The following is a 15,805-nucleotide window of genomic DNA, read 5'->3' on the forward strand; positions in this document are numbered from 1 at the left end:
TGCTGTCCTGAGGGACAGAACGCAGCGTGTGTGCCAAGTCCCGCACGGCCAGGAAGTACAACCACTTTGTCTCACGCCGGCTGGTAAACAGGAAGCTTATCCTTTTGTTGCAATAGCTGGGCTTGTAAGCCTCCGAATGGGCCGGAGCGCTCACTGGCTGCTTTCTTTCATATTTTGAAAAACGTCCCACCGCCTGGATGAGGACACCGTGGTCCTGACTTTCAGGCTGAATGAAGAGACGGAGAGGAAGGAGACAGCTCAGCACATGCAGGGCGCCCACCCTGCCGGCCTGAACTCCCGTCCCCTGAAGGCCAAGGCCAGGTGGGACTAGAGGCAGCACGCGGGTCTCGGTGGCACCAATTACTCTCCTTCCCTAGGCCTTGCTGGAGCGTGCTGGACACCTGGCCATAGAGCAGAGGCGGCCACGGGCTTAGAGGACTCACAGTTCACGTGCGCGCCGGGCCCCACAAGTCACACAGATGAGCAGACCCTGAGAAGTGAGGGACACGCGGCTCAGCCGACGGGCAACTCCAGCCCGGCTCCAGCTAACTTCACCACGTGGGCCAGGCCTGGATGGATCTTCCGATTTTGCAAGAGGTCTTTTATGTAAAATTGCCTGAATTCCAAATGTTGACAGCCAATTAAAAATAAAAAAAGACCTCACAGAATACGCCTGTGAGTCAGGTTCTCTGTGGGCTTCCAGCTGGCTCTGGCCACCCAGGCTGCATCCGGGCATCCTCACCCGAGGTGAGGTAATTCCTCTGCCCTCTCTGCTGACATTTCTCAAAAAAATAAAAAATAAAAAAAAAAGATTTTGGGCAGAGATGGAAATTCCAGGTTTACATAAAGGAAAAGATAACCGTAAGTATGTATGTCCCCGTTTGCATATTTAACCTTAGATTGTATGTGCCTCTTTAGAAAACAAAGCCTCTGATGTGACCTAAAGGGGTGTGCGGTGCAGAGCTAGGGATAATGCTAGGGCCTCCACTGGCTGATCTGAGTCAAGGCAAACACATGCTCACTATCTGCTTCTCCACTTTCTAGAATACGGAGAGTAAGAACAACTGCCTACCTATCATTTCCGAAACCTGAAGGTAAGTGAGTCCTGAAGGGAAGAAGGACTGTTGGAGAAAGTTCCTCACGTGGATACTCTTTCTGGGAACTGATCATTAAACACACCCTCTGACAGGGCTAAAGTTGACCAGTTCTACACAGAAGTATCATCAAATCCAGCGTTTAGATAAATCGAATTAAAGAGGGTGAAGTTTCAGATCATCCCTGTATTATTTACTTATATACTGTTTTGTTCAACTAAGAAAAAGATGCCAAACCCCCAAATCAGTGTTCTCCAGCTGCTGTGGGAGTTTCGGCTGTGCTGCATAGTAGGTAAGAGTATTTCTCAAAGTTGAGGGTCAAGTCAATTGCAGTGATGTGATCTGGGAAAAGCCATTTAGTCTCATAAGGAAAACGAGCAGAGCATCTCCAAAGAATGCAGTAGTCAGATCTTGCTTAACTTGAAGGAGAGCTCAACAGGGTGGGGCAGCGAGCCAGCAGGAGTTACGCACGGCTTCCCGCACGGCTGTAGTTGCTAAAGGGAGCATGAGAGACGAGGGAAAGGTCGTCCTAAACAGCTCAGACACGAGCCACCCCATCCCCTCACGTGGCCTTGCAGCCACAAGTGAGCACTGAAGACCAGGCGAACCCACAACTATCTGGGGAGCGACGTTCATCTACTGTCTAACTTGAGGACACCCTGGAGGCTTCTGATGGGGAACTTGGCCCCGGAACAACCATTACTTTTTGCCACTTCGTAGCCCAGCTTCCTTGAAAATCATCAAAGGAAAGTTGCCCTACAATCAAAAACTTTACATTAAAATCACTTTTTCAGGGACTTGCGTGGCGGCCCAGTGGTTAGGGCTCCGCACTCTCACTGCTGAGGGGCCTGGGTTCAATCCCTGGTTGGGGAACTAAGATCCCACAAGCCGCGCGGCGCAGCCAAAAAATAAATAAATAAAATCACTTTTTCAAACCCAATTCTCTCTGGTTTCTAGTTTTACACAGCCAAGATTTCTTACCAGTCTAAGCTTTACAGCATGAAAGAAGTTGAGTTTAAGTTCTGAAAGGAGCCTTATCTATATAGGGCCCTGGTTGTTCCCTCTTACTCTTCTGCCATATTAAGAAGAAAAAACAAAGCCTGCTGGTTTCCTGTCTGTGTACCGTGCATGTTTTGCTGCAGCAACCAGAAAACTGGTGTGGGCGGGAGATGGTGTGGGACCGCAGCACATATAATGGGACCAGTCCACAGACACCGACACGAGGTGCTATCCATGTAAGCTGTACTCCAGTGGACTAAAACAGCATCTCAGGGTTAGAAAGAAACAACAGTATATTAAGTGCCTATGTAGCCTTTAATGATACTGATAATAGCTAACACTCCTATCTCTTGCTATTATGTGCCTGGTGATATTCTAAGCGCTGCGCATGTAAGAGTTCACTGAATTCTCACAACCCCATGAAGTAGGAACTACTGTTATCATCCCCATTTTACAGACCAGTAAACTGAGACACAGAAAGGTTAAGTAACACGCCCAGAGTCACACAAATAAGTGTGTAAGTGGCAGACCTGGGATTCAGACCCAGGCAGTCCAGCTCCAGGGCTGTGCCCTCACCCACCATTACACACTAAGATATCTGTGATTTCAGAGACACTGAGATGCGAAAATATATATATATATATATATGTCTTGGCATTACAATATATTCATAACGTTCAGTGCAAAAGGCCTTGTCAGGTATGCCTTCCCTGCTATTTTTCCAGACAAAAGCGTGGCAGGTATTCACACCTTTGCTCTTCCTTTAGCTTATTAGCAAATGGTTGTTGAGGACCTGCCCCGGGTCAAACAGACGGTGCTGGGGATACAGACAATTCAAACAAATTCCAACACAGACGAGGCCACGGAGCACAACCGCACACACACACACACACACACACACGGCACCACTCACAGGGTAAACGGCCTAGACGCACACACTCATTAAGACGGGTTTCCAGCAGTTGGAAGCTGTATAAAGTGCCTTGTTCTAATTTGCACAAAGGTGCCCACGGGCGAGCAGCCCGGTCGGTGTGCCCCCATGTGTGCACCAAGAGAGGAAGCAGCACCCAGGAAGTGGTCGGCCCTGCCTGGAGGGGATGAGCAAAGGTTTCACAGAGGAAACCGACTCTGAGCAGAAAGAGGTGAAGGGGTAGGAAGCGGGCTTCAGATTTGCAGAAATGACAAGCAGAGGGAGACCAGAGGGGCAGAAACGAGAGCTGCAGAGGCACGGGGAGCGGAAGCGGAGCCACAGGAAATGGGTCTAGAAATAGAGGCGGTTACTGCTCAGAAAGGCCCTCTGCCCTGTGCAGCTGGGTCTACTCTGCAGGTGAGGAGCTGCAGGTGGGAGGAGAGGCATGCGGCACGACCAGCCAGGTGACTTCTGCGACAACACGGCCAAGAGCTCAGACCAGCGTAGTAATAAGAGTGGATCAAGAGGGTGGTTTCTTAAAATATTTAGGATCGTTCTTATGTATTTGCTGATTTGTACAGCAGCTTCTTCCAAAAAGGATGATGGGGCTAACAAGGACATGCATGTCAGAAGAGAAGTAAATAAATGGATGAGGAAAGGAAGACAAATGGAAAATAATTTTAAGAAGAGAAACACAGCTGGGGTAAAGTCAGTGTCCCGAATTGCACACTGTCACGCACTGGACACCTCCTCAAGGTGGCCACGGATCTGACGCTGAGCTTCCTATCTGCTCAGCAGAAAAGGCAGCTGCAGCATCTACAGGGTCCAGAGCATCCGTGGAGGAACACCACACCTGCTAATGACACACCACGCCTGAGGAAGATCTCTCCCACCATGTTCAGAACGGGAATCTCTCAAGTGGCTGGTGTTACAAACAGCATCCCCAGGTTTTTTTCTTTAAGTTCATAACTTTCAAATGACTATTTTTTTTAATAACATTTCATAATGAAAACCACAATCACAGTCCACGAAAAAAACATAAACAGAATTTTACAAGCGTCCCAAGCAGTGAAGACTCAGTAGGAAGCTCTGCTGGGCCACCTTGACTCCGTGGAGAGGTAAGGCAGTCGTGATCGACCTGCTCTCCATGTGCCAAAGCGGGGTGAAGGGACTGGGGTGGGAGGCGAGAAAGGGGGCTCAGTCTCTACTCCTTTTTAACCAGCTTCAGTTTACCTGCTCCGTCAGCTAGCTTTTGAATAGAGTGTTCAGCAGGCCCTAATCTCACAGAAAAAATTCAAAAAGGTGCTGTAGAACTAGAGATAGACTTTAGGCTACCTCTAAGAATGTGACATTTTAAAACTAAGCTTTTGATAAGAACTGGAAATATTTAAACTTGATGTGAAAATCTGCTAGAAACTTCAATTCAATTAGTCTACTACACAGCCAATTAAGAAAAGAATTTTTTTGCTTTACCGTTAACCAAGAGGAAAGGGTCGTGACCCATTTTGAAAATTAAGGGACTGGTTAGCCACAGGAAGATGGAACAAAGTACAGGCAAGGTCTCTCCAGAAAGCAGTCCTAAGTAGCTCTGCTCTGATATACGAAGGGTGACTTCAGCCTCCAAAGGCCAATGGTCTACAAACTTTTTTCAAAGTACTGAATCCTTTCTAGAGCCAAAGGACAATCTGTTAGACAGCTGCGGGAGCTGGCACAGGGCTGGGGGGCCCTCCTGGCTGCCTCCCCTCGAGTCCCCGACCAGATGAAGGAGGCCTACAGAATATCACTAGGGCGATGAACAGAAGCACCCCTGAGGGTTCCAGCCACAGGCAGGATCTGACCTGGCAAGAGCAGAAGCAGTACCGTGGTGCAATCTCAACCTCTGTGCACATCAGAATCACCTGAGCAGCAGCTCAGGGTCACGGAGCTATTCCACACCAGAGCTATGACATGCATCTGTCTGACACCGGAGGCCCTGGTCTTTCCACTGAGCGACGAAACACACATTACAGACCACAGATTTCAGAACAATCAGCTTCTCATACAAGGGATACGTGCTGTCCAAAAGCCACTCCAAAAGTTCACAGGTGCCACTGTATCCCCAAGTCATAATTTCAGGGGTCAAGACAGAACAAAGAGACATAAAAGGAGGAGAAGGAGAGATAGGTCTTCCCTATTTGTTGAATGACACTGCCCACAGCTACTGCCACTCTTAAAGACTACACATCCTTCCAGCCTTTATAAAATGAAACCATGACGGGGAGGGAGGGCAGAGGAGGGGAGGGAATCAGGCTTAAGAAAACAGACATGAAAAAATTAAGGCAGTAAGAATTAAAGTTAGAGTGAAAGAATAAGGAAGGAATAAAGCCAAAAAGACCAATAGAGGAAAAAACAGAATTTAAGAAGTAGGAATAGCAAAAAAGAAATAAAACAGGGCTAAACTTTAAAAGAATGAAATGTATTATATTTGAGATAAGGGAGACAAAAAAGGCTAGTAACAAAACCCAAAAGTATAACAGCATGCCAAGTAAATGTGATAAAAGATTTTTTTAAAAACTAAAAGAACATAAATATTCTCACCAAAAATAAATAAATAAATAAATGTTAAGGGATGGCTTTGTTAACTAACTTGTTAGAGGGAATCCTTTCACAGTGTTTACGTTCGTTACGTATATCAAATCACCACAATTGTATACTTTAAATATCTTACAATTTTATTTGTCAATTATACCTCAGTAAAAATGAAAAAAATAAAAAGGTGATTATGTTAAAATGAGGCCAGTAGGGTAGAGCTCTAATCCATTATGACTAGTGTCCTCATATGAAGAGGAAGAGACGCCAGGGATGCAGGTGCACAGAGAAAACCATGGGAAGAAGGAGACCACCTGCAAGCCCAGGAGAGAGGCCTCAGAAGAAACCAACCTGCCAACACCCTGGTCTCCAACTCCCAGTCTCCAGAACTGTGAGAAAATAAATTTCTGTTGTTGAAGCCCCTTCCCCCAAATTAAAAGACTAAGAAGGTAAGCATTTAAAAAATTAAGCATAAAAACATTAGTGCCAGCTTACCAGTTTTGGCTCTGAAGTCTTAGAATAACCGAAGGCTTCTAGAGGAATAATCTCTATTCTGAATTCAGGATAATTACAGGCAAGCACCCTGGCACGAGTCAACTTTCCCCCTTGGTTAAGCTGAGTTAAGAATGTTGAGGGCAGGTGATGGTGGTGGGATGAACTGGGAGACTGGGATTGACATATATACACTAATACGTATAAAACAGATAACTAATAAGAACCTGCTGTATAAAAAATAAATAAAATTTTAAAAATATAGTTTAAAATAAAGGCAGTTAATTGTAAAAAACAAAAAAACACCTACAAAGACACACACAAGAAAAGACAGAAAGTAGAGCCTACTTTGAAAAATAACAATTTACTCAAATCTGGGAGAAATTTCCACTAATTACAGTGTGAATGAAGACAGAGACACACTCCAGTGGCCAACTGCAGCCCCGCCTCTGAAGGGTAAGAGCACAGCTGCCAGGAAGTGCATGGGAAGAGGGTGCAGCAGCCCTTCGCCTCTCTCCACCCCAGCCCAAAGTTCCTGGGTTTGTAGCAATGAGGAAACAGGCAGCCAGCCGCAGAGTGGGTGAGCCCTGACAGCCACTCGCCCTACCCCATCCGGAAGTTCTTTTTCTATATCCATTCCGAGACTACAATCCTAATCAGTACAACCCCACAGTAAGTAGACACAGGACTGGCAGTGGCAACAATTCACTCCAAGAAATAAAATAATATGGAAAAGAGCATTGATCTAGACACATAATTAGTTATTGAAAGACACTGCCTGCAAGAACCAAGTACAACAGGAATAAAGAGACATCATGCTAAGAAGGAAATGGGAAAAACTCAGATAAGGAGATTTCAAGGAAACTTGAAAATGCAACAGCAGACCTGACATTAGCATTGGAGAAAAACAGCAGAATTAACATGGCAGAAAAGCTGAATTCTTAATGAGGAAGTTACATTCAAGAAGTTTTCCCATAATGTGGAATGAAAGAGCAAAAATAGAGAAAATGACAAATGCCAATTTTATAGAATTAAGATCTAGCAAACCTGATCATTGTAATTGCTGTTAAATGGAAGAAGAGACAAAACAAAATTATACTAGAAGAAAACTTGACAAAGTTGAAAAAAGACAAAACTGCACACACACCATGTTCCAGATCCATTCACCATCCCTCACTGGCAAAAACTTTACATTACATGAAAAAAAAAAAAAAAAGAGAAGAATCCAGTGCCCTAAAAAGGTATACCCATAAAGGACAATGAATTCCCAAAGACAATGGAATAATAACAATAAATTCCTGAGAAGCACAGAATGTGATCCAAAAACACTGTAACCGGGAACTCCCTGGCGGTCCAGTGGTTAGGAGTTGGTGCTTTCACTGCCAGGGACCGGGGTTCGATCCCCGGTCGGGGAACTAAGATCCCTCAAGCCCCCTCCCCACCCCCCAAAAAAAACCAAAACAACAACTCTATAACCAATCAAACTGTGTGAAGACAGAGGAAGGCATTATAAATTTGGAAAGAACTCAGGTATTATATAATCTACATAGCCTTCCTGAAACATTAGTTAAGATATACGACATTTCATCAAAAGATAAATCCAAACTCCCTAGAAATAATGGTATATTATGACTGACAGCACGCACTGAGACCAATTAAATTAATTAGATCTAAATAATTATTGTTTATACAGTTACAAAATGAATGAAAACATCTAAAACTTTTTAAAAGAAATAAATTTATAATATGGCCTAAAATTCCACATAATAAATATAAAATATAAGTAAAATCATGCTGAAGGCCTCATTCGTCGAAACTGGGGTAAAAGTACTATTATTTTCCTTGATGTTGATAGAGAAATTAATAGAATTAAAAGCATGATGCAAATTCACTACAGGAAATGAAAGCCTTAGCCATAGGAACAATATCACATCAATTAAAATAATAAACGTGAAGGATTTAGACTCTCATACTGTGGTAGGTAGGTTCCCAATTTGTCCCTCAGTGAACCACACCTCCTGGTGTTTACACCCCCTCACATGAACCTGGGCTGGCACTAGGACTCATTTCAGCCAACAGAATGAGGCCAAACTGATGCTGTGGCAGTTCCATGCCTCAGCTTGAAGGAGGCCTGGCCTTCCACTAGCACTCTTGGGCGTTCCAAGCTGTCATCTAAGAAGTGTGGTTACCCTGCCCTGCTACAGAGATCACATAAAAAGAGTAAGTGAAGAGGCCACTTGGTAAGGGAGAGGACTGAGACTAGATGATAGACAGATAGACAGTAGACAGACAGACACACATGCCCCACGGTTCCAAGATCCCACTTGAGCCCAGCCATCCTTCATGGACATTCCAGTCTAAGTGAGCCACCAGATGACTACAGTACCAGCAGAATAACCATGGAACAGAAGAACCATCCAGCTGTTTCAACCATACATCATGAGACTTAACAAAATGGTTCTAAGTTTAAAGCCACTAAGTTTTGAGATGGTTTGTTATGCAGCAATAGAAAACCAAAACATCTTTTAAAAGCTTTTCTAGGGACTCACCTGGTGGCCCAGTGGTTAAGAATCTGCCTGCCAATGCAGGGAACACGGGTTCAAGCCCTGGTCTGGGAAGACCCCACATGCTGCGGAGCAACTAAGCCCATGTGCCACAACTACTGAGCCTGTGCTCTAAAGCCCGCATCCCACAACTACTGAAGCCCATGCGCCTAGAGCCTGTGCTCCGCAACAAGAGAAGCCACTGCAACGAGAAGCCTGCGCACCGCAACAAAGGGTAGCCCCTGCTCACCACAATTAGAGATAGCCCGCGTGCAGCAACAAAGACCCAACGCAGAAAGACATTAATTAATTAATTAATTAATTAAAAGCTTTTCTAAAAGGATTTTCTAAAAAAACAACTCCTTCAAATATACGTCACTTCTAAGAGCAAAAATTTAAAAAGCAATGAAAGGCTTAAAAATGGAAGACTTGGCATATTCATACAAGAACAAAGCAGAGTGGAAATATTCAAAGAGTAGAATTCAAGGCAAAAAGCATTAGTTGGGATAAAAATAGACAAAAATATAATAGTTATAAAAATTAATGGCAAACAACATAACACTAAAATATACAGCCATAAACAACTAAAGAAAAAATATTTTTTAAAAAATTGGAAACAACCAGAGTAGGAGACCAACATATCATTTTCCATCTTTTACAAATCCAATCAACAAAAAGCAATCAAGAACAGGGAATTTGAATAATTTTTTTTAACCTTGCAAGATTCAGCATGTGTGTGTGTGTACGTGTGTATGCGTGTATACCTATTTGAACACAGTGAGATTTTCCAGTGTCTAACAGGCAGCATTCGTCCCCTAAGGCTTTGTAAACATTCTCCTGTTCTCACCACCCAATCCTGTGACTACTTCCTGGAGAATAAATCTGTACAACTCTTGAGAGGGTAAAGCAAGTGTAGATCAGTAATTATGTATCTTAAACCAATTAATCTGAACCACTGTGGAAATTCATCTCATACTACTACAAGTGGCTGTTATCCTTAATTTTGAAGATTAAAATGGTAAAATTTGGACAGAGTTTTAAGTAAGATGGGAGAACTTAAATCAGCTTAATGCCATTTTCAGTAAGACTAAAACAAACTAAAAACATTAACAGTTGTTATCCATTCAGTCAACAAATATTTGTCAACTGCATCCAAAATACCAGGCACCATGTTGTGCACTGGAAATACAGCAGAGAACAAGACAGTTGTTCATGGATTTTACACTGTAGTGGGTGGAGACAAACAATAAACAATAAGACTGTTTTAGTTAGTGATAAATACTTTGGAAAAAATAGTGTCCAGAGAATGAGAAGACAAGCCACAGACTAGGAGAAAATATTTGCAAAAGACGTATCTGATAAAGGACTTTTATCCAAAATATACAAAGAACTCATGAAACTCAATAAGAACACAATAAGAAAATGAATCACCTAATTAAAAATGGGCAAAAAATCTGAACAGACAGTTCAACAAAGACATAAAGATGACATAAGCATATGACAAGATACTCAATGTCAAATGTTACTAGGAAATTACAAATTAAAACAACAATGAGATACCATTAGGCACCTATTAGAACTGCTAAAATCCAAAACACTGACAGCACTAAACGCTGGATGTGGAGCAACCACTGCCGGTGGGAGTGCACATCCACTCGGGGGGACGATTTTGCAGTTGCGTACGAAACTAACCTACTCACCTACCTACATACATGTGACATGCTAGGAAGTGAAAGGGGGAAAGAGCAGTTTTAGGTGTGGGGTGAGGGAACGCCTCTCTGCCAAGATCTGAGTTGAGACTGAAGGAGTAATCTGAAAACCCAGGGAAGGGCAAGTAAACCAGGCTAAGGCCCTAAAGCAGCCACGGGCTTGGTCTGTTCAAGCAGCAGAAAGCAGGCTAGTGTGGTAAATGAGGGCGGGCAGCGTCTTCACCACACAGATCTTTATAGGGTATGGTGTTGAGTTTGAATTTAATTCCAGGTATAATGAGAAACTGCTGAAGATTTCAATCAGGGGATGACATGCTCTGGCTTGGTTTTTTGTTTTGGGGGTTTTTTTTGGTTTCTCTAAGAAAGGGCAAGAAGGAAGCAGGAAGTCCAGTTAGAAGTCTTCTGTGGTAGTCCACACCAAAGCTGATGGCAGTTGGACTAGCTGGTAGCAGTGGAGACGCAAAGAAGTGAACAGATGTCCGATATGAAGCACAACAACAAGGGTGAAGGACAAGGCACGTAGCAGAGTGATTTCACAGAATTTATCATTATCCTTAAACCTCCTCACAAATATTTTGAGCATTCAAGACTACAGTGCAGTTAGAATTTAGAAATGATAAAACAGTCTTGTAGAATAAGCTTTAAATAGTAAACTAGGATTTCTAAATCTCATGATGTCTCATCTGTTTGAACAAAATACGTTTCAAGGCCATTCTCTTAAAGATGTGAAAACACAGCAAGAAGATATTCAGTATTTTCTGGCATCCAAAACTTCATATAATAGACTCTGATTCGTAACTATTTTGCAAGTGAGTATGAGTAAGGCAAACCCTATTAAACATTTCCTTCAGCATTTCTACTGAAAGCCTCCATTTTAGAAAAAGAATTTAGAAAAGTAAAACAATTCGGTATCAGTGATTAGATTTAGAATCTGCGAGGCTTGTGGTTGACTCTACTATCCCTGAAACCCTCCCTTTGTTTGACTCAACTCTCTACCTATTCTCCTTTTACCTCTCTGGCCAGTCCTCTTAAGTTCCTTACTGCAATCTGTAGTCCTCTACGTGTCTTATATTCCCCCTTATTCTATGTTACGGGCTGAACTGCCTCCCCCTCCACCCACCACAAAATTCATATGTTGAAGCCCTAATACCCAGTATCTCAGAATGTAACTGTATTTGAAAATAAGGTCTTTAAAGAGGTAATTAAGTTACAGTGAGGTCTTTAGGGTAGGCCCTAATCCAATTATGACTGGTGTCCTTATAAGAGGAAATTTGCACAGAGACATGTGGGCAAACAGAGAAAGGACCACGTGAAGACAAAGGGAGAAGATGGCCATCTTCAAGCAAAGGAGACAGGCCTCAGAAGAAACCAAAATTGATGACACCTCTAGAATGGTGAGGAAATACATTTCTGTTGTTTAAGCCACCCGGTCTGTTGTATTTTGTCGTGACAGCCATAGCAAACTAATACACATTATGTCCCCACTTGACCCCCAACTTCCGTCCCCATCCCAATCTTCACCTAAGATCTTATTCAATGACTTGAATTTGGGTCTGCTAAGATGATTCCCAAATCTCTATATCTAGGCCAGGCATCCCTTCTGTGCTTAAACTAAACCTCTATTAAACACTTACACATATCCCCAAGTGAGCTCCTTCCCCTACCTTCCCCTCCGCCGTGCCAGCTCTCCCCTTCCTGCATTCCCTACTGCGGTGGATAGAACCAATCCAGGTGCCTAAGTAAAGTACCTGGGAGTCATCGTCATAAAAACAAAAACAGCTACCACATAATTACTAAACATGTGAGAGCTTTACATGCATCTCCACAAAGAAACGAGAACTCTCATATACTGCTGCTGGAGTATAGGTTAGTAAAAGCACCATAAACTACTGTTTGACAATATCTATTAAAGTGTACACATACATACCCAATAACCCAGAAACCCCACTCCAAAATATATAGAAAAACATACATACGTACATACATCAAAAAGCACACAGAAGATGTTCCTAGCCATGTTATTTATAATAGGCCCCAAATAAGAATATCCTCAATGATGGAATGGAGAACAAAACAACTGTTGTATGTTCACACAATGACACACAGTACAGCAATGAAAATGAACAAGTGAGAATAAACCTTAGAAACACCATATTGGGCAAGAGAAGTCTGGATCCCAAATACTGCACACTGAATAATTCTCTGTACATAAAATATTTTTCCTCCCCAAAGGTGGGGGGGGGGGTGTGGGTAAAAAACACAGAATGTCATCACCAATAAGGCAGAGTAAGAGACCCCCGCCTCCATCTCCCAACAAAGAACAATCAGACAGCTATCCGTGAATGAAAATCGCTCCTGGAGAGCTCAGGAATCCACTTAAGAAGAAGCATCCGCAACACAGTGGATGAAAAAGCCTGAGGAAAACTGCACAAAAAAGGTAAGAAGAAAGTTTGACTCTGCCTTCACCAGCCCATCCCCCAGGCCAGCACTGCTCAGTGCCAAGAGGGAACTCCCCCATGCGAGAGAGTTCTCCTTGCCAGGAAAAGGAAAGCAGGTGAGTGACTAGCTTCCCCAGCCTTTCAGGGCATTGCACACAGGACCTGCTGCAGTTTCACCCCACCAGAGGCAAGCAAAGCTGACAGGTATGGAGAGCGCTCGGAACAGGAAGAAGGGCCGGGGCTACCAGTATCAGCCATGTGGCAGGAGTAACACAGCTCCCAGCGGCCTGCTCTGCACAGGATCCCAGCAGCTTTCACCAGCAACAGGCCTGGTGGACACTGCAGAACTGGCAGCCCTCATCACTGAGGACCTCACTGCGCACCCCAGCAGACTGCTCCATAGAGGACCCCAGTAGCTTCCACAGCTGAAGAAACCAAAAGGCAGCACAGCCTGCTGTAGACCCCCTGCAGATTTCACTGCTGAGATTTTCACCCACAGGTTTTCACTTTGACAACAGGGCTGGAGTCCCTCCCCATTCCTTCCCCCGACTTCCCGCTTGAGCCCAGGATCCTCACCAGCAGCCAACTCAGGCTGCTGCAGCTGCGTGCAAGCAAGACGCCAGCCTAGGCCCCTGCAGCGGACCCCCACCGATGTGCCTGCCCCTGTGGCCCTTGCAGCCACACGTGTGCACACCAACAGCTAAGGCCCACATAAGACTCTGACCCTGTCACTGCTCTGCACAGCTGCACATGCTGGCAGCCAGCCCCTGCAGGCCACTGGCGCCAACTCCCATCACAGGCCTCCAACGCCATGCACATGCCTGCGGCAAGCCCCTGAAGCCACACAAGCGTATGGTGACAGCCCAGGTCCCCGGAGCTGCTCAGGCACCCAGAGCAGGCCCCAACTCCTGTCACTGACCTGCACCTCACGTGTGCCCAAGACAGTCCCGGCGGCCACACCTCTATGCTCGCCAGCCTTGATTCCAGATACCGGCTCCAAAACCATGCATGCCCCGTGGCTAGCTCCCACAGGCTCACAAGTCAACTCCAACAGCCAGGTCTCCTAGAGTTGGCCCCTGACCGTGCTACCGAACCTCTGACCTTGCCACATGTATCTGCAGGCAATCCTGCCCACACAGGCACCTGCAGCAGGCCTCGCAGCCAAGCACGTGGCACCAACTCTGGCCACCACCACTGCCTGTCCTGGTACGTAGCCGCTGGACCTACAGACACTGCTGAGGACCTCAAGAGCCCTTGCAGACACTGTGGACTGCCTCTGGCTCTCACCAAGGATCACACAGTTGTCAGTGTAGTGGATTCCTGCTGCTTGAACTGACAAGATACCATGCACCCATGGGGCCTGTAGGTGCCACACGCCCATACACTTGGCACCCTGCACCACTAGACCCAGGTTTGCAGCGCAGTCCAGTAGGCCCCCACCTGCAGGTGAAGGTCTCTCCTTAGTGAAGTCAGTCCATAAAGTCTAGAAGTGACTGCTTCTTCAAATACACAGATACCTACAGCAACCAGAAAGAAACAAGGAAAAATGACACCACAAAAAAATCACAGTAAAATTCCAGTAACTGACCTCCTCCCAAAACAGAGATAAGACGAATTGCCTGACAAAGAATTCAAAAAACTGTTATAAAGATGGTCAGAGAGCTACAAGAGAACACAGATAAACAATTTAATGAAATCAGGAAAATACAAGAACAAAATGAGAAGTATAACAAAAAGACAGAGAACATAAGAAAGTACCAAACAAGCTGTGGAGCTGAAGAATACAATCACTGAACTGAAGAATTCAATAGAGAGCTTCAACAGCAGACTAGATCAAACAGAAAAAAGAATCAATGAACTCAAAGACAGGTCATTTGAAACTATCCAATCAGAGAAACAAAAAGAAAAAAGAATGAAAAGGAATGAAGAAAGCCTACAGAACTCATAGGACACCATTAGAAGAAATAAACAATGCACTATAGGAGTCCCAGAAGAAGAGACAGAGAAAGGGCAGAAAGCTTGTTTAAAGAAATAGTGGCGGAGAACTGCCCCAAATGGGGAGAGATTTGGACATCTAAGTTGTTGAAGCTCATAGATCTCTGAACAATTCAATCCAAAGATAACTTCTCCAGGATACATTATAATATAACTTTCAAAATTAAGAGACAGAGACCCTCGAGAGCAGCAAGAGAAAAGAAGCTTGTCACTTACAAGGGAACCCTCCTCACACTATCAGTGGCCTTCTAAGCAGAAACCTTGCAGGCTGGGAGAGAGCAGGATGATATATTCAAAGTGCTGAAAGAAAACAATGCCAACCAAGAATCCTTTATCTAGCAAAGTGGCCCTTAAGAAATGAAGGAGAGAGAAAAAGGTTCCCAGACCAAAAAAAAAAGGCTGAGGGAGTTCATCATCACTAGACCTGCCTTACCAAAAATGTTAAAAGAAGATCTTCAAGCTAAAAAGTAAGTACACTAAATAGTAACATGAAAACATATGAAAATATGAAACACACTAGTAAAGTTAAGTAGTCAAATTCAGAAAACTCCAACATAGTGGTATGTTAATCACTTAACTCTAGTATAAAGGTTAAAGGACAGAAGTACTACAGCTACAACAATTTGTTAATGGATATACGACATGATAAGATATAAATTGTGAGCAAAAAAACCCTATAAAATGTAGGGGGAGTAAAAGGGTAGAGTTTTTTGGCATGTGATTGAAATTATATTGCAGTAACTTTAAAGTAGACTGTTATATCTATAAGATGTATTATGAAAGCCTTGTGGAAATCACAAAGCAAAAACCTACATACATACACAAAATATTTTTTTCTCTTCTTAAGAAAGGGAGCAAAAGCATACCACCATGGAAAATAATCAATTGACAAAGGAAGAGAGCAAGAGAGGAAGATAACAATAAACACCTATATTTAAAAAAAAGATCTCAAATAAACAACCTAACTTTATATTTCGGGGAATTACAAAAAGAACAAACTAAGTTCAATGTTAGCAGAAGGGAGAAAAGAGCAAAGATCAGAAAAGACATTAAAGAA

General features: G+C 43.8%; 1 protein-coding gene across 5 annotated transcripts in view; it reads right to left on the reverse strand.

Moving 5' to 3' along the window:
* Positions 1-15,805, reverse strand: part of LOC132372127 (cytochrome c oxidase assembly factor 1 homolog) — a 101,309-nt gene that overhangs the window by 22,829 nt on the left and 62,675 nt on the right. The gene's annotated exons all lie outside the window — the stretch shown is intronic.

Source organism: Balaenoptera ricei, chromosome 9, assembly GCF_028023285.1.
Source record: "Balaenoptera ricei isolate mBalRic1 chromosome 9, mBalRic1.hap2, whole genome shotgun sequence".
Taxonomy (NCBI): domain Eukaryota; kingdom Metazoa; phylum Chordata; class Mammalia; order Artiodactyla; family Balaenopteridae; genus Balaenoptera; species Balaenoptera ricei.